At 44.6% G+C, this 22,681-nt stretch overlaps 1 pseudogene; it reads left to right on the top strand.

The window, feature by feature from the left end:
- Window positions 1–2,035: 2,035 nt before the first annotated feature.
- On the top strand, window positions 2,036–2,385 carry LOC101324214 (small nuclear ribonucleoprotein Sm D2 pseudogene; annotated as a pseudogene).
- The last annotated feature ends 20,296 nt before the right edge of the window (window positions 2,386–22,681 follow it).

Here is a 22,681-nt window from a genome sequence, read left to right as displayed (position 1 = left end):
AGTGGCACTGAATGCATTCACAATGTTGTATAACCACCACCTCTCTCTAGTTTCAAAACTTTTTAAATTTAATTTAATTTTTTCAGATTTACTGAGATATAATTGATACATAAAACTGTGTAAGTTGAAGGTGTACAATGTGTTGATTTGATACATTTGTAAATTGCAAAATGATTACTATGATACTACTAGCTACCAACTCCATCTCATCACCCCAGATGAACACTCCATCTTCTTTAAATAATCACTCCCGTTCCCCTTCCTTCACCCCCCAGGGACAACCAGGAGTACACTTTCTGTCTCTATGGATTTGACAATTCTGGACATTTTATACAAAAGCAGTAGTACAATTTGTGACCTTTTGTGTCTGGCCTCTTTTACTTAGCATAACATTTTCAAGGTTCATCCATGTTGTAGCATGTAACAATATTTCATTTCTTTTTATGGCTGAATAATATTTCATTTTATGTATACACCATAAAATGAAATAAACATTTAGAGATTTCTATGTGGACGTATGTTTTCATTTCCCTAGGAGTGAAATTGTTGCGTCATAGGGTAATTCTATGTTTAACTCTTTGAGGAACCCCCAAACAGGTTTCCACAGTGGCTGTACCATTTTTACATCCCCACCAACAATGTCCAAGAGTTGTTTCTTCATATTCTTACCAACACTTGTTATTTTCTGTTTTTATATTGTTGTTATAGCCATCCTAGTGAGTGTGAAGTAGTAGCTCATTGTGGTTTTGATTTGCATTTTCTTTTTGTTTTAATTGAAGTACAGTTGACTTACAATATTGTGTTAGTTTCAGGTGTACAGCAAAGTGATTCGATTTTATATATACACATATCCTTTCTTTTGATTCTTTTCCATTATTGTTTATTACAAGATATTGAATGTAGTTCCCTGTGCTACCCAGTAAATCCTTGTTGCTTATCTATTTTATATATGGTAATGTGTATCTGTTAATCCTACACTCTTTATTTATCCCTCCCCACCCAATCTGCATTTCCTTACATGACCAGTGACATGGAACATCTTTTCATATGCTTTTTGGCCATTTGTACATCTTCTTTGGAAAAGTACCTATTCAGGTCCAGAGGTAGATATTACTATTAGCTTCATTTTCTAAATTAAGGAATTGAGGCCAAACTGGTTTGGAAACCGAGGTGACCAGATAGCAGAGCCAGTGAATAAGAGTGCCCCACTTTGCATTAGACTTGCGGAAATGGAGTTACTGAACACCCTCCACCAAGATTCCATAGACTTCACATTCAGAATTCTGCCTGGGACGGTGAGTCTAGTATAAGATGAGGTGTGTGATTCTCAGTATAAGCTCGGACAAATGAATGAAGCAGCTACAAGTCCCTTCAGAGCTTCCTTCGCCTCAAAAGAAACAACTTTATCACACAAGAATTCATAATTCAGCCTCCGATTCTGTGTGCACCCCAGGACCGCTCCAGAGCATGCCCCACCCTCTGCGAGCTGGGGCCGCCTGCCTAGTGCCTTAAGGGCCGCCAGTGGAAGCCTGGCTGTCTAGTCAGTGTTGTTATTACATCTGGATCAATTCTTAATCTTTCAGTTTAGCTTTGAGCTGCTTGGTGACCTCTGACAGATCAGGTATAAATCATTCCACCCTGCCCAGGTAAGAGGCATCTCTCCAGCTGTGGCCCTGTGATATCTGAGATTTTCTTGGAGGCCAGACCTCTTCTAAAGGCGGCGCGTGGTTCTCAGCCATGACCAGTTCAAAGGCAGGCAGATTCCTTGGCTTTAGCGAAAGGTGAAATCAACAACAGCGTGTCAACTCTGTCTTTGCTCTAGGTAGAAAGAGGCCATGTATTGCCTCCATTGACAAAGTATCTGAGTGCTGGGAGTCACTTTCTGGGATGCCATGAGGCTAATCTACGTCATTGATCTAGTTCAGAATTTGTACTTTTAGAATTCAGAGAAGCAGACAGTGAAAAGTGAAAAGAGGACGAAGCGACGCGGAGGAGACAGTAGCGACTTGAGAGCGCGGCCACCACTGCCGCCAGCATGAGCCTCCCCAACAAGCCCAAGGGTGAGGTGACCCCGGCGGAGCCGTAGAAGCGGGAGGAGGAGAAGTTTAACACGCAGCCACTCTCCGTGCTCACCCATGGGTCAAGAACAACACCCAAATGCTCAACTGCCGCAACAAGAAGCTCCTGGGCCACGTGAAGGCCTTCGACAGGCACTGCAACATGGTGCTGGAGAATGTGAAAGAGTTGTGGACCGAAGTCCCCAAGAATGGTAAGGGCAAGAAGAAGTCCAAGCCAGTCAACAAGGACCACTACGTCTCAAAGATGTGCCTGCGTGGGGCCTCGGTCATTGTGGTCCTGCGGAACCCGCTCATCGCATGCAAGTAGGAGCCTCCTGCCGGCCGTCAGAACTTGCCCCCTCATTCTGCGAAGACCTGCCCTTTGTGCTGGGAATAATAAAGTCATGTGTTTTTTCTAAAAAAAAAAAAAAAGAAATATTTAGTGATCGCCTCCTATGGGTTAAGAGTGGAATCAACACCATCACGTAATAAACCATTTAATCTCTCCAGTCATCCCATGAATTGATTATTATTGTTACCATTATCTTACAGAGAGCAATTTTATTTTTTTTTAACTTTTTATTTTATATTGGTGTATGGCTGGTTAACAATGTTGTGAGAGTTTCAGGTGCACAATAAAGCAACTCAGTTATACATGTATCCATTTTCCCCCAAACTCCCCTCTACAGGGAGGAATTTTAGTTCTGAGAGTTAAATGACCTTACTGAGGTCATAGGGCGAGTAAGGGCTGAGGCTAAAATCCAAATCTATCAGACTTTTATTCCTAGGCTCTTTCTCATCTCAAAATCTCAATAAGTCTTTATTTTCTGCCTCACCCTTCCCAGGAGTTCCTCTCTCCAAATCCACGTGGAAGAATAGAAAAGTCTTTGTAGCTGCAGAGACCCAAGTTCAAGTATGGACTGGGCTGATACCTAGGTGCAACCCACTTCACTTCACTTCATCAGTTTTCTCATTTGCAAAATGGGGTTGTTGTGAGGATAGACTGAGTTAAGAGAAATGAGTGCAGCTTGAGAACTGCGTCTTCTAGAAAATTTCTTTGTTGAGTTACACACATTTTCAAGAAGGTTCTTAAAGATGACACAACTTTAAGACCCAAAAGGATGCGTATTTAGTGGTGAAATTTTAGAAACCAGGGCAGTTCCTTAAGTAGGTCATAAGAAAGCACCTTAAATTACATCTCATGGGTAACCTCACATAATACACGGGCAGACATGTGCTAAGGTTGGCAGGGTCCTAATCACTGAAGAGAAAAGATTCATACTTTTGTCTTGTAGGTGATCTAGTATGCCTGGAAAGAAAGCAGTTGAAATCTCAGCATTCTATCTGCCAGGACTTGTTACCAATGGAAAAGATAGTCTGATTTCTGATTTGTTTATTTTGAAAGCTATTTGATCATTCTGGCTCCCAGGCAAAGAGAAAGCTCTTTTTGGCCAACTAGGGCTAAAAGAACCTGATGAATGGTAAATCTATCTGCCTGCAAAGTCCCATCAGATCCACAGTTCACATTAAGCAAGATGGAGAGAAGTCAACGGAGCTTTATTTTTCTGATGAGAAACTATGACCCAACCTTCATTTTCTCTTCTGTTCATAGACCCTTTCTTTTCTCTTGTACCACTTTCTCTTGATTTGTCATGTTTGAGTCAATCAGTCCATCAGCAAACCAGTCAGCCTGCAGGGAAGTGGTGCTGTGTACTAATAGCAGGAACGGTGGTATTAACGGCGGTGATGGTGGCAGGAATCGTAGTAGTAGTAGCAAAATAATAACTTCACTTGAGTCCTTACTGTGTGCCAGGCACCATGCTAATCCTCTAACATTTCAATCTATTTTATTATCCCAGAGGAGCTCATTACTTTTTGCACTGTCACACAGCTGGATAGTGGTGGAGTTGGGTTTGAAGCCAGGTCTGAGTCTAGACCCCTTACTCTTGCCCACCCACTGTGCCTTGCAATCTAAGATGAGTGGATTTGAAGTCAGACTAATGCAAGATCAAATTCTACCATTTCCCAGCAGTGTGACCCCTCTGAGTGTCCTCATCTGCAAAATAGCATTAATAAAACCTACTTTCGCAGGTTGCCGTTAGCATCAGAGTGTACATATATTGCGCACCTAGTACGAAGCACTTACCTTATGTGAGGGCCTGCCCCTCCTGTTAGGCTTAATGGGTAAGGGAATAGACTCTGAGGTCAGTATTTGAGGTTCAAATGCCGGAACCACCACGTCTAGGTGCTTAGTGTCTCTGTGCCTCTATTTTCTCGTCTGAAAATGGAGCCATTGTGTAAGTGGGATTACGGGGGGCACGCAACGCAATAACATCTATAAAGCATTTACCAGAGTGTCTGATGAGTAAGAAGAGCTCAAGCAACATGGACTGTTATCAGTATTATCATTTGATCCTCCACATCCTGAAGAGCACCTGGCTTGATGTATTTGGATGAATGCATTGGAATGAACGCTAGGCTGAGCAAGGGTAGCCCATAACGCACTCCTTTCCCATTCAGGATTAGTATATGCATTCTGCCCATCTCACTGGATGCCTCCCTGGTGTTACATTCACCTGGTTACTCTGTTCCTCACCTCCCTAGGAAGGTGTCTCTGTGTAGTGCCCCCATGAAGAGGACGCTGTTGTGATGGATGGTTCTGTTGGAACTGCAGGGCATTGACAAACGCCAGCTTCATACATCACAGAGCCATCAGGACTGGCACTTAGATAATGTATTATGTGAATACATCATCAGAACGCTGTCACCCTGGTGATGGATTCGGCAACAGATGGGGCTGTCATAAGAAGGAAGGAGAAGAGAGTGTAGGAGGAAGGGAAAACCTCTAGTTGATGAAGAGGAGGTCTTAACAATGAGCTACAAAGTGCCCCAAGCTGTCTGGCTGATAAATGCTAAGAGGGTCCTGGGGACGGGAAAGGTGGCAGGGTACCACCGTGGATGGGTGATTAGCGTGAACACCTGGGGCCTTGGGGTCTAGTCGTGACTCATCTCACGACTCCTGCTAAGCCCTCGTGACCTTCTCTCATCCACAAAGTGAGTATGCTATGGAGTACTGCTGAAAAGTGAGGTACAGTACTAAAGGGCTTTACATCAACGATCTTATTTAATCCACAAAATTACCACATGCTATAGGCATTACTAAAATTATCCTCAATATTCATATAGGAAGCTGAAGCTTAAAGAGTTTAAATAACCTACCCAAGAACAAGTATAGGGAACAGATTCAAACACCAGCTGTCAGACTTCCAAGCCTATAGGATAAACCACTATGTTATTATGACCCAGCCCTTATGTAAATTAAGGGACTCTACAAAGGCTTGATCTCATTATGACCGGTATACAAGTCCACCCTGAGTACTAACTATTGAACTACAAAGTCCATTGTCCGTGCCTCAGCTTTTTAAAGATGGGCAGACTCTTGAAAACCCTGAATTCTTGAACATTTTTCTCTCCAAATATGAGGAATTCCTGTGTCAACATGCTAGAATGGTATTATTACAATGTCTTAGAGTATCATCTTCAGCAGATTCTCCATAGCTTTCATGTCTGGCATTGAATAGCAGTGGCCATGAGGGCAGGACATATAGTATTTGAGGGAAATATATTTACGGTGTTCAGACTCCTCACCTCCCCTGGGACTTACACAGCCAACCACTTTGAGCCGACATGGAACAAGGTCTTGTTTGTCCAACTGCAATAGTTACCAGACAATAAATAAATTAGAGCAGCCCTCATGGTGTAGCTACTTACACATGAAGGATAGGAGTGGCAGAAGGCTGTGTGACCTTCAGGAAAACCATGGAACTTGGAGTCAGAACACTTGGCTTATTGACTCACTAACCTCCTAACTGTAGGCAAAACATTTTTGTTTCTCATCAGTCTCCTAACCTTTAAAAAGGAAACCTCTAAGCTGAACTGTCACTGAGGTTTCCTCCAATTCTGCATCCTATGATTCTCTGAGCGTTAAGCTCTGCACTCACCTCGTGTGCAAACTTCCAGACTAGAGCAAAGGCTACCAAAACACTAGTGGAACGAAGTGCCTAACCCGTCAAGTCGCAGCTACTAGCATATGCACAAAGTGAAAGTGCTAACTCCACAGATTTGGATATTCACCCTGTAATGGTGAGGTTTAACTTCAGCAGAGAGGTTCCATATCACATAATGGTGTATCATTGCACTATGTTTTACTTCCCTTAGCAAATAAAGTATGCAGGAAAAAAAAAATGAAAGGAACATACATTGTTTTATTGTCTTGGGAAATTGCTGGGTTTCAAGCCAATAGAATGCCTTGATGCTCAAGTTCTCCAGGGTGATACAAAGTGCAGTGCATCTCTGTTTGGGAAGCTAAATTTAATAAACAGAGTAATCCCCTGGCAGGCCCTGGGATTTTTCTAATATCCTGATGGTGTCAAGGGAGAAGGGCTTGAGATGTGAAAAATAGCATAAGACCTTACAACCAAGACTTACTAGAAAGAGTCGCCCTTTAATTGAGGCATCTGCTTTTTGCATGTTGTGGTGCTGAACTGGAAGTCACATTAATTGTGTGTGCGTTGTCCGTGAGCCTTGGGGTGGGTGCTGTGCACAAGTCGTCGTGCTGAACCAGAAGCCTCTAAACCCAGTGTTGCACTGACCAGTCTTAGGACACAGAGATCCTTGTCTATTCTCAGCTATCAAGACGTCCTCATCCTATACCCCTTCAGGGTATTTTAAATACACACTGATAAAATTTCTGCTAAAACATCTTATCAGATTATAACAGCAACAGTAATGATCATCATCGTCATCTTGCATTGTATTGTATACAAAACTTATACTTTTTATTATATGTTAGTCCTATAATAATACCTCTGTAGAAAATGTCTCTGGAACTGTCTGTACTAAGTCAGGTTCCCTAGGAGCACAGCCTGATTTGGAGGATGATTCTTATGCAAGTGATTTATTAATGCAGTACTCACAAGGGGAAGAGAGGTAGGGCAGGGAAAAAACCCAGACAAGGGTGGGGAGGCCACATTCAGTGTGATCCCATGGGAAGCCTTGATGCACAGTGGCACCACCGAGTTGGTTCCACCTTGAGACAAGGGACCATCCTTTTAGTACCACTATGTCAGTCAGCTGCCGGCTGTGGTCTTCCCAGAGGAAAGGATACCTCTGGGAAAAGAAAGGTGACTCCCTTCAGACCCCAAGCAATTCTCCAAAAGAGGGCAGCCACTGCCACTGCCAGGATCTGGGAGATGGGCATACCAGCACGGTAAAGAGAATCCTAACCTGACCCCAAAAGCATCTATGACACTGTAAGTGCTTCACCCAGATTCTGGGATTCCTTCTACCATTTTCTTATACCCTATTCCAGTTACTGCTGCAAAAAAAGTCGCCCCCAAACCTTAGTGGCTTAAGACAAGAACCATCATTTATTTTGCTCCTGATTCTGCAGCTCGGGCAGGGCACAGCATGGGAGGCTCATCCTGGCTCCATGCAGCGTCAGGCGGGTGCCTCAACCAGGAGATCCGCTTCCAGGAAGTCTCACTCACATGGTTGGCAAACTAGGGCTGGCTGTCAGTAGGAGCTTCACCAGGGCTGAGGGCTGGAGTTCTTGATTCCCCTCTACATGTCTCCACGTGGCCTGAGCTGCTTTAAAGCATTGTGGCTGGTTCTAAGGGCAAGTGTTCCGAGAGAGAGCTCTATAACTTCGTATGTCCCAGCCTCATAAGTCACATAGCATTGCTTCTGCTGTTGTCTGTTCATCATGGCAGTCACTATTGCCTCAAGTTAATAGACTATCTGTAGCTCTTCAAGGGGAGTAGTAAAATCCTTGAAGAGTTTAAGGGATGGGAGATACTGCTGTGGCCATTTTGGGGAAATACGATTTTGGAACATAATCCCCTCACCAACTTCTGTGTACTTTCTTTTTTTTTAATATTTATTTTTGGCTGTGTTGGGTCTTCATTTCTGTGCGAGGGCTTTCTCTAGTTGTGGCAAGCGGGGGCCACTCTTCATCGCGGTGCGCAGGCCTCTCACTATCGTGGCCTCTCTTGTTGCGGAACACAGGCTCCAGACGCGCAGGCTCAGTAGTTGTGGCTCACGGGCCTAGTTGCTCCGCGGCATGTGGGATCCTCCCAGACCAGGGCTCGAACCCGTGTCCCCTGCATTGGCAGGCAGATTCTCAACCACTACTCCACCAGGGAAGTCCTGTGTGCTTTCTTTTTTAGTGGCTGACACTTGTGACTCTTTTTGGAGAACTGCAAAGAGATCCAGGAGTGTCCAGGAATGTAGCCTTCCTAGGTCTGGGCAGGAGTATGAAAGCTCCTTGTTGCAATGAGAGGCAAACTCAGAGATGCGATATACATTCCAGAGCTTCTGTGCAGGGATTAGGCCCAGGCTGCGGCTTCACTGAAGTCACACCCTTAGTTGGCGTCCTCCCCGCCTTACCCTGCTGCCCCCACTCCTTCTGCCAGGACCATTTCTGTATCATCTGCAGATAAATCCTCATCTCAGAATCTGCTTCTGAGGACCCTCACCTAAGACAGCCTCTCTCTTAGGAAGTCATAATACTTATTCACAAGGTCATTTATCTATTATTTAGACAAGTATCACTTTGTAATCTCCTGTTTCATCATCATTTATCTTGATGCTTGATTTCCCAAGCACTGGATGGTACTGTGTGTATCTTATTTATCTCTATTTCCTCCCAGTTCTGAAAAATCAGGTGGGAATGAACCCTGTTCAACACTTCCGCTGGTGCCAGCCACTCTTAACCCCTTTGTGGTCATTGTCTCGCCTAATTCTGAAAACAGCCCTTATGAAGAAGCTATTATTGGATCATCCTCATTTTATAAATGAGGACTGTGATGTTCAGAGACAGGGAAATTGTGCTACACCAACTCCAGGAGGAGCCATGGACAGGATATTCTCAGTGAAAGCGCTCCCAGGAATTCAGAGAGAGCGGTGCCCCCTAGAGTTGGGCGATATATTAGTTCTTCTCAGAGGGATCAAGAAGCTTCCCTGAGATTACTCAGCTGGGGAGTAGCGGAGTGTGGATCTGACTCTGCTTCGTTCCAGAGTCCTCACCTTTATACGAAGCCAGGATGCCTTCTGGCAGCTAAGATTGGTGAATCATTTTTATTCTCTTTCTTTTGCCCCAAGTCAATTTTTTAAGATGGTGTGATGAGGGAAATATTTTTAATAATAGTAAAATAAATTCTTGGTCCCGTGAAAATAGCCTGCTCTATTCTGTAGTCCAAGTCTATGGCAGGAGAAGCCGCTGGGGGCGGGGAGGTGATTCCGCATAAGATCCAATGACCTAAGAAGAGGCTATCTTCCAATGAGAGTGGAGTGGAAAGTTACTAGGAAAGGGATCTGGCCCTGGTGAACCAAAGAAAATACAAATTGTCTGCCAAGTGAAGCCACGTTTTTCTTTTCTGATTTTCTAGCTGGCTGCCTCCCTCGCTGCTTTTTCTGCAACAAGCACCTCTACAACTGTGATGGTTACGGGGTGGGAGGGGGGCTGATATGCTCTAGCCTGATGCCTCATCTCAAGTGTCAGCCTCCCAATCTGAAAAACTGAGGTGTCAGTTCCAGAAGCTGCTGTCTTCAGAAGTGACATTGTTGGGGCATTGTGCTCTTGACAGAGAAAAGAACCCCATATGAATCTCCCAGTGTAACTGACGGGCCATTCCAAGTTATGAAGAACCTGGGTATCGGAGACAGACAGACCCAAGTTTGATTCCCGGTTCCAACAACCTACCCACCGTGTCCCTTTAACCTTGGAAGCCTCAGCTTCCTCTTCTGTAAGATTGGGATTTGTGATGTAAAGGTAAATGGGACAATGGGTACTAATCAGTTGAGTATTTGGAGCATATCGAGCTATTGTTATTGTTTTTGCTAGTCATCGTTGTTATTAGTCATAAGGCCATTCTAGATTCAAAATCATCAGCTGCACTTCTACTTAAATGAAAAGTCCAAATTAATTTGATTTTCCCTTAAACCCTTTTGGCTATAATTTTTCTTATCCCTAATAACCTCTCATCTTACAACTCTCCTTCCCCCAATAAACACACACACACACACACACACATGCCAACTTGTGGGCGTCATTAAATGATATTATCCAAGCCAGTTGTTGGAGTCCACAATTTCTTCCAGGTAAGTATTACAGCAGCCAGTTAGTGACAGGGCTGCAGTTAAAACTGCAAGGAAACGATCACCTGAAAGGCAGCACATGATTATTTTTTTTGAAATGATTGCAGTGCCTTACATCTCTGTGGTACATTATCACTTATCATATTCCTTTGGCATTCATCATATCACATGACCCTCTCAACATCCTACGTGGTAGGTACAATTACTAGGCAAAATGACTTGCCCAAGGTCACACAGCCAGCCACAAAGCGGGAGAGCTCAGGCTCAGACCTAATTGCATCTGCTTCCAGACCTGGTGCCCTTTCCACTCTACCTTTTTGCCTGCTAGCATTGTCTGAGCAGTTAACAGCAGACACTCCTCCCATGGCTGGCTGATTCTAGGGCAGATCAGTAATAACCCAGCAGGTCCCATCAGGCATTGCTGAGTTTAAGATGTTGAAGCAGAAAGAGTTTGGGGGAGAGAAGCAAGTCCCCTCCCCACCGCCACTCCAGGAGCCTGACACACATCCCTGTGCTCAAAGATGTCACCATTAATGTCCTTTCCCCCGGAAGATTCAGGCAGGGGAGCTGGCTAAATCCATCATGGCCCTGAACATAATGTTGATGAATGATCTCATTAACCTGGCAGCGTGTCCCACGTCAACAGCAGCCCTGATCCTTTGCACGAAGCCTGGCTTAGCATCCTCATCTTCCTCCCCCATCCCTAATGATAGTCCCATCCCCACGGCTGAGTCCCCCAGCCCGACCATGCACTGGGCTATGTGCCTCACATAATCACTGCCCTCCCTACACACAAGCCCAAGAGCTGGTTAATATCAACTTCAATCATATAGAGACACTGAGAAACAGAGGAATTAGATGATTTTTCCAAGTTCCAAGGGACTTCAGTTCACATCTGGCTGACCCCAAAGCCCTGTTCTTATCTCAACCCAGTACCAACTTTTCTATACTCTTTAGCAGTTTGCAAAGCCCTTTTTATCCATTATCTCATTCAGTCACCCAACCAACCCCATGGGGCAGACTTTCTCACAACACGACTTGGTAAGAAACTTGACAAACTGGTTTAAAATGTGTATATAAGGATGAAACTTCAAAAATAGCTAAGGACATTTGGGAGGTTAAAAAAGAGAGGGGAGAGAGGGTGACTCACCCAACCTGTTATTATGACATCTTACAAAAACCATAGTAATATAAACAAGATGGTACTGACACAAAAACAAAGAGGCCACTGGGACAGAATATATAGTACATGACGGAGAGCTAGAGGAAGAGAGAGAGAGAGAGAGAAATTTGATATATGATAAAAGTAGAATGACAAATCTGTGGAGGAAAATAATGGATTACTTTATAAACATTTAGGCTATTTGGCAATTATTATACATATAATAAATTTATTTATATAGAAGGTTCAATCACGACCACATACCATGCACAAAAACAAGCTCCAAATACATTCAAGGTATGCCTTTCCTATTTAAACAAAAGTAAAATGGAAATAGTTTTGTGACCTCAGGAGATAGAGTGATTTCTTAGGTGGAGCCTCAAAAGCACAAATTTTGGGCGGGGGTATTACTGAATGTTTTAACTCCATGACAAATTTAAGACCTGTTTTCAAGGAAGGACATCAGTGACAGCTGGCAACTGGGAGAAGATATTGTCAATATCAGAGAAGGAGAAAAGAAATTGACGAGAATGCGTATGCTAGGAGGCCACAACTCCCAGTATTTAGGGAAATAAAAGTGAAAGCAACAATGAGATGGCATTTTATATCCTTCAGATGGGCAAAAATTCTCTCTGGGGAGGATATTCTGTATGGGGAAATGGCAGCTCTCGCTGTATCACCAATGACAGTATAAATTCCTACAGTTCCCCTACAGTATTAGAGTAACGAGGCTTTATTGCCTATGATCCGGCAAACCAACTCTTGTATACATATCCTGGAGAAATCCTTACAGAGGTCCATAAGGAAACACATAGGAGGACAGTCAATTCAGCTTTGCTTGTGGTAGCGTGGTCGGAAGAAACCTAGATGTCCATCTCTAGGGAAACAGATAAATCTGGTATAAGGGATTGTGAAATACCATGAAGCATTCGGAAGTGTGATGTAGACACGTGGGAACAAGGATAGATCTCAAATACAACACTGAGCCAATCAGAAAAGGAGAATTAAAACACAGCGCCATGTATGCACATTTTCAAAAACACCCACCCAAAGCCAAATCCAATGATGCACACGTATCTAACTAAATATCGGAACACTAGAGTGGCAAGTCATACAATTAGACAATATAGAGAGTGCCTGTGAATGGGGAGAACAAGAGGAGGGTGGGGATGATAAAGGGATAAATAATAAAATAAAATCGGATCAGTGCAAAATCTGATTCTAACAGTATGTCATAGGTTGAAAGGGATCAAGTTCACTGTGTGCACATGAAGTACAGGAATCAGGTGATAAAAAGAAGTGGAGGATGGCAGGGGAGACAAAGAAACAGGAAATATTAGATCCTCACCACCCACCTAAACAAGAAAAGAGAGTAAAAACCGGAGGCTCAAGGGTTTCAATAAAGGAAGAACTGAGGCAAGGAAGGAGAACTACTTTCGGGGCAGTTTTAGAAGAGCGTCAGAGAGAATCATACCGGAGGCTTGGCAGTCTATCGCTCAAGCTGTACATGACAGGACAGAGAATGCAGTGAGTGTGGGCCAGGTCAGCACACAGGGACCTGCCAGTGTCTGGCTAGAATTATCCCTAGCAAAGCCACTGAGAGAAAAACCAGTGTCCTGGGAAGAAGATTAAAGAAAGCCTCTGGGGCCCATGGAGGCTTCTCCTTCAATTAAGTCAGGTGCGTCCCTACCCTGAAGCTAAGTCACCTCAAGTTTCTCATATAAGATGGACTTGGAACGCAAATGACCTTGGTTTGCCTCCCTACTCCATCAACTCCCGGTCTTGTAATCTTGGACCAATTCTTAGCCTCTCTGAGCAGAATGGAGATAATCACAGTTGCTACTCCCAAGAGCCATGATGCTTAATTGATATGATCCATGCAAACGTTAACATAGTGCTTGACATGTAGAAAATGTTTGTTCAGAAATGGAGGTTGGGGCGATGGGGTTGGGGGAAGGCTGCAATCTGCAACTGTTATATTTTTATTATAATCACAGCCCAGTCGTTCGATGTTCCTGGAAACCCCCTGCATTAGGTAGGAGGGGTCCTGGATCCGAACCCCCAGCTTTCCCACCAATTTTCTGGGAGGTCTTGAACAATCCCCCTTAAAATCCCCCTTAAACAGCCTCCTCCGTGGCCGGTGGACTGGCTCATTCTCTCCTGCAGCCTTGCTGGGCAGCCCTCAGGGTCCTGGCCTGGCGGTCAGAAGGAAGACTACGGAGCAGCCATCCTTTCAGGGTCAAGAGCTTTACATTAATATTTCTGCCACTAAGTCGGGTGAAATCATGATAAAAATGCCATTTGCAGGGCTTCCCTGGTGGCGCAGTGGTTGAGAGTCCGCCTGCCGATGCACGGGACACGGGTTCGTGCCCCGGTCCGGGAAGATCCCACATGCCGCGGAGCGGTTAGGCCCGTGAGCCATGGCCGCTGAGCCTGCCCATCTGGAGCCTGTGCTCCGCAGCGGGAGAGGCCACGGCAGTGAGAGGCCTGCGTACCGCAAAAAAAAAAAATGCCATTTGCAGGTGAAGATCATTTCACACTTCAGACAACCCGAGGACACATAGGCATTGTTATTATTCATTATTTTTATTAGGATTATTCCATTTTACAGAAGAAAAACTAAGGATCGAGATTGTTGATGGGGACTTGTCCAAAGTCACAGGGGGGCAATATAAGAGCTGGAGATGCAGGAGAGCAGAGGCAGGTGTCTGAAAGGCTGGGACTGGAAGGCACGCAGGGCAGGTGCTCTAAGCGCTGACCCCAGGCACTGACTGTAGTGTCTCTCCCTGTGTAAACAGGGCGGGTGAGGGCTGGGACTGACAGAGCTGGTGACACTCCAAGGTGTTCTGTATTGCTCTTAAAGAGGCAGAATGACAGCGCAGGAACAAGATCTGTAACAGAGCACACCTCCCAGAAACCCATCCGTGGGAGCAAGGGGAGGTCAGCCCGGTGCTAAGAGAGGGGTGTGAAGGGTCAGGAGAGATGACCCCACACGTCTAGCAACCAAGTCACTGACGACTGGAAAAAAATGCACAATGTGAGAGTTGTGAGTTAAGTTTTATTTGGGGCAAAATGAGGACTATAGCCCGGGAGGTAGCATCTCAGATAGCTCTGAGAAACTGCTCCAAAGAGGTACGGGGGAGGAAGGTCAGTATATATGCGATTCTGGTGAAGGGGGAGCGCATGCAGTCAAGCACATAGTTTTTGCAGAAGGTTGCTGCTGGTCTCAAGACAATTACTGCTGGTCACGAGGAGCAGACATCACCGTGAAGGATTTTAGTGCTTTTCTAGATGCAAGAATTGGGCTCATAAAATCTTCTCCTGAAAATATCTAACTATCTGAAGACCTATTGTCCCAGTTTTTCCCAGAGCACAGAGTGCCTCATTCCTGATCTCCACCCTGAACTCCTTTCAGGGGGTGTTGAAGGTCAGCAGCTGCAGCAGCTCATGATTGAATCCTTGTAGAGGCAGGTGGCAAGTGACTTGCCATCACCACTGTGTGTCCCCTTTGACCCTCTGCCTCTTGCCCATCAGCCCCTTCAGCTCCAGTCCCATCAGCATTTATGGCTCCAGGTAACCCACTTTGTCACATACGAACGTCATACGAAGAAGAGGCAGTTTACCTCGTCTTTGAACCATTGTCCTCCCAACAGTATTACGGGACACGTCCACCTCCCAGCGTGGCTCTGAGGACTCACTGAGCATTCATTTAGCACGATCCCTAGAACATAGTCAGCACTTAATAAAGGGAGGCAGCTCTTACTATTACTGGTAAAGAAAAGCAAGTAGGTTGAATCATGAAGGACACCCCACCCCTCCACGCAGAGGCTCAGGTTGCCTTACAATGCGATGATCAGTGTTCCCTGTCCCAGAAGGAGGAGACCAGCAGGATTGATACACGACACTTGTTAAAGAACTGCGGGCAGACTTCATTCATGGGCTCTATCGTGATAGGTGAAGGGACCATGAGATGGGGTTTTGCAGAGATTGGGCTCAACTACAAATGCAACAAGGGAAAAATAGGAATTGATAGCCAAGGAGCAGTGTGGGGATCACTGAATGGAAAATTACGAAGAGGAAATACCAGGGTGGGGAGAATTCTGGCGAAACCGACCTAACAGGATTCTTGCTGAAAGCAGGCCAGGGTGATCAGACATCACCTGGGGGATGGTGGGGTGTGAGGAATTTGATTGGATATCGAGAGTGATCAGTTATTGAGGATGGGGGATTCTGGCTAAACTGACTCATCAGGATTCCTGTTAAAACTGGACAGTACAGAGATGAACACAGAGGCCCCAAAGTCAGGACTAGTTGAGAAGAGAATTCGGAGGAGCCTGACTAGTTTGGTCAAGGAGAGAGTCTTTGTCACTGCTCCCCACTCCCCACACCCTCATACATCCAAAACGTTTCCCCCAGAATCCCAAACTCAGCTTCACCCAAGGCATTTGGTGCAAATACATACTAAGTGCGCTTGCCAAAAATTCCTCGCAGGGCTTGCCTATATGTCCAGATCTTCTGGCACCAACTTGTGCTTTGTTTGACCCCAAGCCTTAAAAATGAGAGTTCCTCAAATTTCTCCAAGCCGTAATTTGTTGCTGCAGAGACTCACTTCAACCTCCCTGCTGGGACACCGCCATGTTTGGCTCCCAGGGACCCACTGCACAGAGACTGATCTAAATGGAAAACATAAGGCCTTCGCTTGTCAGATCCACAAACCCAGGCCTGTTGCAGGGCTTGGAGTTTTCATGGAAACCTGCTTTCAAGTGCTGGACATCACTTAATAATATCAGGGGCTGGTGGAGGGAGGGTTAAATTAGGAGTTTGGAATTAACAGATACATACTACTATATACAAAATAGATAAACAACAAGGACCTACTGTATAGCACAGAGAACTATGTTCAATATCTTGTCATGATCTATAATGGAAAAGAATCTGAAAATGAATATATATATGTATATATGTGTGTATATATATATGTATATATGTATACATAAATATAATTAAATCACCATGCTGTACACCTGAAACTAACACAACATTGTAAATCAACTATACTTCAATAATAATAATATCAGGGCTAACTTTCATCCACCTCTTATTACACACCTAGAGCTGATTTAAGGGCTTTACATTATCCTACTCACTTGATCTTCAATCCTAAGAGGTAGATACTTTCGGTGTCTCCATTTCACAGATCAGAAAACTGAGGTTTGGAAAGGGGTAGCTTTAAAGAGGCAGCCTTTGAAGGGTGGTGATCCCAGCTGGCTGAACCTGGGGCTTTTACCCAATATGCCGTACTGAACAGTCAAGATAGCCAGTAAAGGATGTGCAGCGTACCCAAAACGGCCATCAGGAATACCTCTGAGTTACAAAGAGTGTCCAGAAGAGAGAAGAAAATAATTTAGAGGAGCCAGGAGAGCAATTCTTTCACAGTGAAATTTTTACTGGGGTTAAGGTTCTGTGCAAGGGTCCTTCTGGAAAGAGGTGTGATGGTGTGTATTGGGCGTGGTGAGGGTGTGGAGAAAGTGTGTGAGGGGTCTGTAGGTGTGGGAAGAGTGGGTGGGAGAGTGAGGGGAGAGGGAAACATGAAGGAGAGACAAAGATGGGGTGAGAAATCATTGAGAGAAGTGAGTACGTAATGTGAGTGAATGGTGAATGTGTGTTTGTGGTGGGTTGTGTGAGTGTGTAAACAGAGCAGTATTAAGCTTGTGATGAGTGTGTCGGGGGGTAGAAGAGGAGGCTGGGGAGTGTGTGAATGATGTAGGTGTGTGATGAGAAGGTGATGTTTGTGATGGAGTTGGGTGTGAGGATGTTGGCATAGGCAGAGCATGAGTGTCTACAGTTGTATGGGGGGTGTGTGTGTGTGTGTGTGTGTGTGTGTGTGTGTACTTGTGCAAAGCAGCCCGCCTCCTAGCCTCCTTGGCCAACCTTGTGACACCACTGATTCTGAGAACAACTAAAGATTCACCAGAGACCTGCCCCAAGTTCACACTATGTTTCATGTCTCAGCTGGGTACCACTGAAGACTGGATGCTGCAGCTTTAAGTAGCTATGGTAGAAAAGCCTGGAACAAGGCTGTCAACAGTCCCTAGGTGTGGGGAAACATTCATGGTTTAAAAAGAAGCTTTGTTTGACCACCAATTACTCCTGCTTTTGAAAATGCTTTTGCTTGCATTTGATTAAGTTTTAAAAGGGCAGCTTCATACCTTCTGCCTTGCCTGGAACTGCAATTTCCCTCTCCCTCCAAAGGGTCTCTGTGAATTCAAGCATCATCCCTCTCTCTACACTCAGACCTTGGGGATTGGGCTGGGATTCCAAGTGACAAAGCCCACCCTCTACAGGGTGGTTCTTGTTAATGAGAACCCTCTTCCCTCCATCTTCCAGAAAGTTGGGCTCACTGAGGGTCAGTCACAGGCTAGAAGCAAAGTGTATATTATCACCTACTGCAGAGATTTCAAACCTTTTCTGGGTCATGAACTCCTTGGGGAATCTGATGAAAGCCACTGACTTTCTCCCAGACATAGACACACGTGTGAGAATGCATGAGAGACTTTGCATGCAACTCCTAGGGTTGATGTCTGTTATTGGACTCCCTAAAAGCAGAATCTGAGGTGGGGAGTCCTTGTGTAAGTGACTTATATGGATGGAAAGCCCTTGGGACAAACTTGAAAGGAAATGAAGGTAGCAGGATGGGTCAGGGAAAGAATCTAAGCAAAGAAATGGGTTCAACTGAAGTTCAGCCTGATCCCACGAGGGGCTCTGGAGTGTGTTTATGACCAGTGAATGGTCCCACTGTGAAGCAAAGAGGGAGATCATCTGTATCCCCCTATATTCAGTCATTGGCTATATGTCTTTTTCTTTCATGGCATTTGTAGAAAAGGCAGCATCCATTGGCCAAGGGCAATTCTGCACAGAAGGATAAATTCTCCAGTGATGTGCTGGAAGCAGCTCTCACTCACAGAACTCAGTTAGGTGCACCTCATTCCAGTGCTGCATTGGGTGGCATCATCTTAGCAGTTTGGAATCAGCTACAGTGGGAGTATTTACACCACAGAAATAGGCCAAAGCTACACATCAGGGGATTTCTTTCTTCTCTTGGAAACCTGGTTGTTACCAGTTACTGGCACAGCACTGTGTGTATCTTTTAATAGTTTCACCCAACACTCGTTTTGGGTGGATGCACTGCCCCAGTAAAGCACATCTGAATGGGTCCCCAACACGTCAACTACGATATCATGGACCCCCTTGAAATCAGTTAGTGGGCTCCAGTTTAAAAGTCCCTTCTAGAGAGAAGTAGAGTCTGACATCCCTGCCCTGACATTCAAGGCCTTTCACAATCTAGTCTCAGCCCTCTTCATCCTGATGTAGCGTCTCCTAACTGATTTCCACACATTCAGACATTTCCCTTTCAACCCGCCTTAAGCAATAATGCCAGAGCAATCGCTCTCAAACACAGATCTAACTCTGTCGCTTTCCTGCTTAAAAACTTTGCATAATTCCCTGCTGCCCAAAGGCAATAACCATTGGCAAAGCATCAATGCCGTTCAAAATCCAACCTTAATAAGCATTTGAGGCACAGCTCCTATTTCGAATTCTACTCCGCACATCCTTGCTCCAGATGCATCTTTTGACTGGTTGCTCCCTCACACATCTTTAAGGCCATATCTCTGCCTCTGCCTGTGTCTACAACACTCCTTCTCCATCTCTGCCTCAGGAATCCCTCCCCCAAAGCTCAGTGTCACCTGAACCATGTAACTTCCCTGACCATCCAGGACAAAGGCAATCGCTCCGTCCTCCTCCACATTTCCAGAACACTGTATCACACCTCGTCCCTAGCCTGTTCATTTGTAATTGACGGAAGTCTCTCTCTATCATTAGCCCATGCTGTCTGCCAATGCACAATGTCGTGTTCACTTCTGCATCTTCAAAACTTAGCCGAGGGCCTGGCACACAGGAGATCCTCCAAATGCTGATTTTAGATGCAAAACACTGTTACTGGTGCTTTGAAGTCTAGGCTCCTAATCCTGAAACAAAGAGTCAGGCCATTATCCTGGGATATGTCATATGAAAGGGTGGTAGAAAGAGGAACAGCAATGTGGTAGGGGAGGACAGAGAAATTCTGAGGGTTTTTTCTCCCCAAATCCCCTGTTCTAGTGGCAGAGAGCTCCCAAAGCCATCTGATCAGCAACACAGCTGACCTAATACTGCAAGATGACTCCCCTTTGAGGAGGAAGAATGACATTTATTTCCTCTTCTGAAGGCCTACTTGTAAGGTAGACAGTTTATAGAAACTCTCCCCTGCCTGCCCAGGGTATTTGGAGATATATTAAATAATAGAGGAGGTGAGTTTTAACGACCCACGCAGCTGTCAGCCTGTGTGTTTCCTCCCCTCTGCTGGGCGGATATCTTTATGAATATAACATGTTACTTGAGATGGACTCTTTATAGGTTCTAGGTCATGGCCAAAACCTAAGTAACGTGCTTTGAGATTATTTCAATTGCTTGTAAGGAGAAATGCTTTGATATTTCCAGCTTGCTTCAGAAGGGGGATTTTTGCTGGTACGGCTTGAAGGCTATTACCTTCTGGGAAAAAAGAAAATATTCTGGGGGATCTGCTGGAGCAGAAGAGTGAGGCGATGTGCTGGACCCTTGTTCACCCTGTCCTCCGCACTGGGAGGCTGCCCAAAATGGACCACATCAGTGGGATCCCTGGCTTCTGGATGGGTCAGTCAATGGCCTTCCACCCTGGCGCTCTCCATGGAAAATCACATTCGACTAACTCTGTCCTTGGACTGAAAATCACTATTACTCTCAAAACAGCCTCCACTGCGTGACGTTTTCTACCCCTTGCCCTCCAGATTTAGGAGTGGTAACCGTTCTACTATTCCTAGCTCTGGGCTACAGCACCATCCCTATGGTTCCCTAAACTTCACTCTCACTTACGGAAGTGGACCCTTAACTAAGTCTCCTAGGATGTCCCCAACTTTTGCGTGTCACCTGTTTTGTCTTAGGGCCCTGACAGATGCAGTGTGAATGCAAATGCCAGATGAACCTTTGAATCCTGGCTCTCCCACTGCCATACGATTGGGAGCAAGGCATTTCATGCCTGACACCTCCATGTCCGCAACTGTAAAACAAGAAAAAAATAATACCACCATGAAGGGCTATCTGAGTATCAGATGAGTCAGTGTAAGGAAAGTACCCAGACAGGTCCTGGTCCTATGAAAGGGACTCGAAAAATCCAAGTTGTCTCCCTTTCACCCCATTCTCCCTGCTCCGACATTTTCCCTTGTCTCATAACAATGGAAGGCTTTGGATGAATTAAATGCTCTTGTCCATTGCATGAGTCAGAAACAAGTAACAAAACGGAGTGATAAATTTACCTGGACCACAGACAGCAGCCTTTTTGTGCTTGTCAATAAAATGTTTAAAATAGGACTTGATTTTCTTTCACTTTAAAGAAGGTTATTAACTGGCTTAGATCTACCCAAGCAATAGAGATGTGTGTTGTCCACATTACTCACCAGGTTTTTAATCAGCACGCAGGGCTCAGCCAGCCGCCGTGGTGGGGACTGAAATGGCTCAGGGAGCTAGCTGTCTGGGTGACGAGGGGAGACAAGGGCTTCTTGCCGAAGACGTTGATAAATGGGAGAACTCAACTCCAGCCCCAGATCATCCACAGATGGTTTGCTCATTTTAATTGCTACCCGCCTCTAATCCTCCTTGCATTCCAACATTTCCAGCAGGCAAATGGAAAAGAACTCAGGACAACCAGCAGTGCCAGTGCAGCAACGGCTGCAAAGAACTATCCTTTGCCCTTAAAAGCACCAAAAATGCATTTGGTTATGCCAAGCTTGGAGACCTAACCACTTAGGTCCTTTCCTCTTATATGTATTTCCCCGCAACTTTTTTTTTTTACATCTTTATTGGAGTATAGTTGCTTTACAATGGTGTGTTAGTTTCTGCTTTATAACAGAGTGAATCAGCTATACATATACATATATCCCCATATCTCCTCCCTCTTGCATCCGCCTCCCATCCTCCCTATCCCACCCCTCTAGGTGGTCACAAAACACCGAGCTGATCTCCCTGTGCTATGCGGCTGCTTCCCACTAGCTCTCTGTTTTACATTTGGTAGTGTATATATGTCCATGCCACTCTCTCACTTCATCCCAGCTTACCCTTCCCCCTCCCCGTGTACACAAATCCATTCTCTACGTCTGCGTCTTTATTCCTGTCCTGCCCCTAGGTTCTTCGGAACCCTTTTTTTTTTTTTTTTTTAGATTCCATATATATGTGTTAGCATACGGTACTTGTTTTTCTCTTTCTGACTTACTTCACTCTGTATGACAGACTCTAGGTCCATCCACCTCTCTACAAATAACTCAATTTCATTTCTTTTTATGGCTGAGTAATATTCCATTGTATATATGTGCCACATATATACAATGAGTTTATTTTTGTGTATGGTGTTAGGGAGTGTTCTAATTTCATTCTTTTACATGTAGCTGTCCAGTTTTCCCAGCACCACTTATTGAAGAGGCTGTCTTTTCTCCATTGTATATTCTTGCCTCCTTTATCAAAAATAAGGTGACCATATGTGCATGGGTTTATCTCTGGGCTTTCTATCATGTTCCATTGATCTATATTTCTGTTTTTGTGCAAGTACCATACTGTCTTGATTACTGTAGCTTTGTAGTATAGTCTGAAGTCCAGGAGCCTGATTCCTCCAGCTCCGTTTTTCTTTCTCAAGATTGCTTTGACTATTCAGGGCTTTTGTGTTTCCATAAAAATTGTGAAATTCTTTGCTCTGGTTCTGTGAAAAATGCCATTGGTAGTTTGATAGGGATTTCATTGAATCTGTAGATTGCTTTGGGTAGTATAGTCATTTTCACAATGTTAATTCTTCCAATCCAAGAACATGGTATATCTCTCCATCTGTTTGTATCATCTTTAATTTCTTTCATCAGTGTCTTATAGTTTTCTTCATACAGGTCTTTTGCCTCCTTAAGTAGGTTTATTCTTAGGTACTTTATTCTTTTTGTTGCAATGGTACATGGAAATGTTTCCTTAATTTCTCTTTCATATTTTTCATCATTAGTGTATAGGAATGCAAGAGATTTCTGTGCATTAATTTTGTATCCTGCTACTTTACCATTTACTTTATCATTGATTAGCTCCAGTAGTTTTCTGGTAGCATCTTTAGGATACTCTATGTATAGTATCATGTCATCTGCAAACAGTGACACTTTTACTTCTTCTTTTCCAATTTGTATTCCTTTTATTTCTTTTTCTTCTCTGA

Source organism: Tursiops truncatus, chromosome 15, assembly GCF_011762595.2.
Source record: "Tursiops truncatus isolate mTurTru1 chromosome 15, mTurTru1.mat.Y, whole genome shotgun sequence".
NCBI classification, from domain to species: domain Eukaryota; kingdom Metazoa; phylum Chordata; class Mammalia; order Artiodactyla; family Delphinidae; genus Tursiops; species Tursiops truncatus.
Note: the sequence above shows the minus strand (reverse complement) of the source record. Positions and strands in the feature narration are given on the sequence as shown.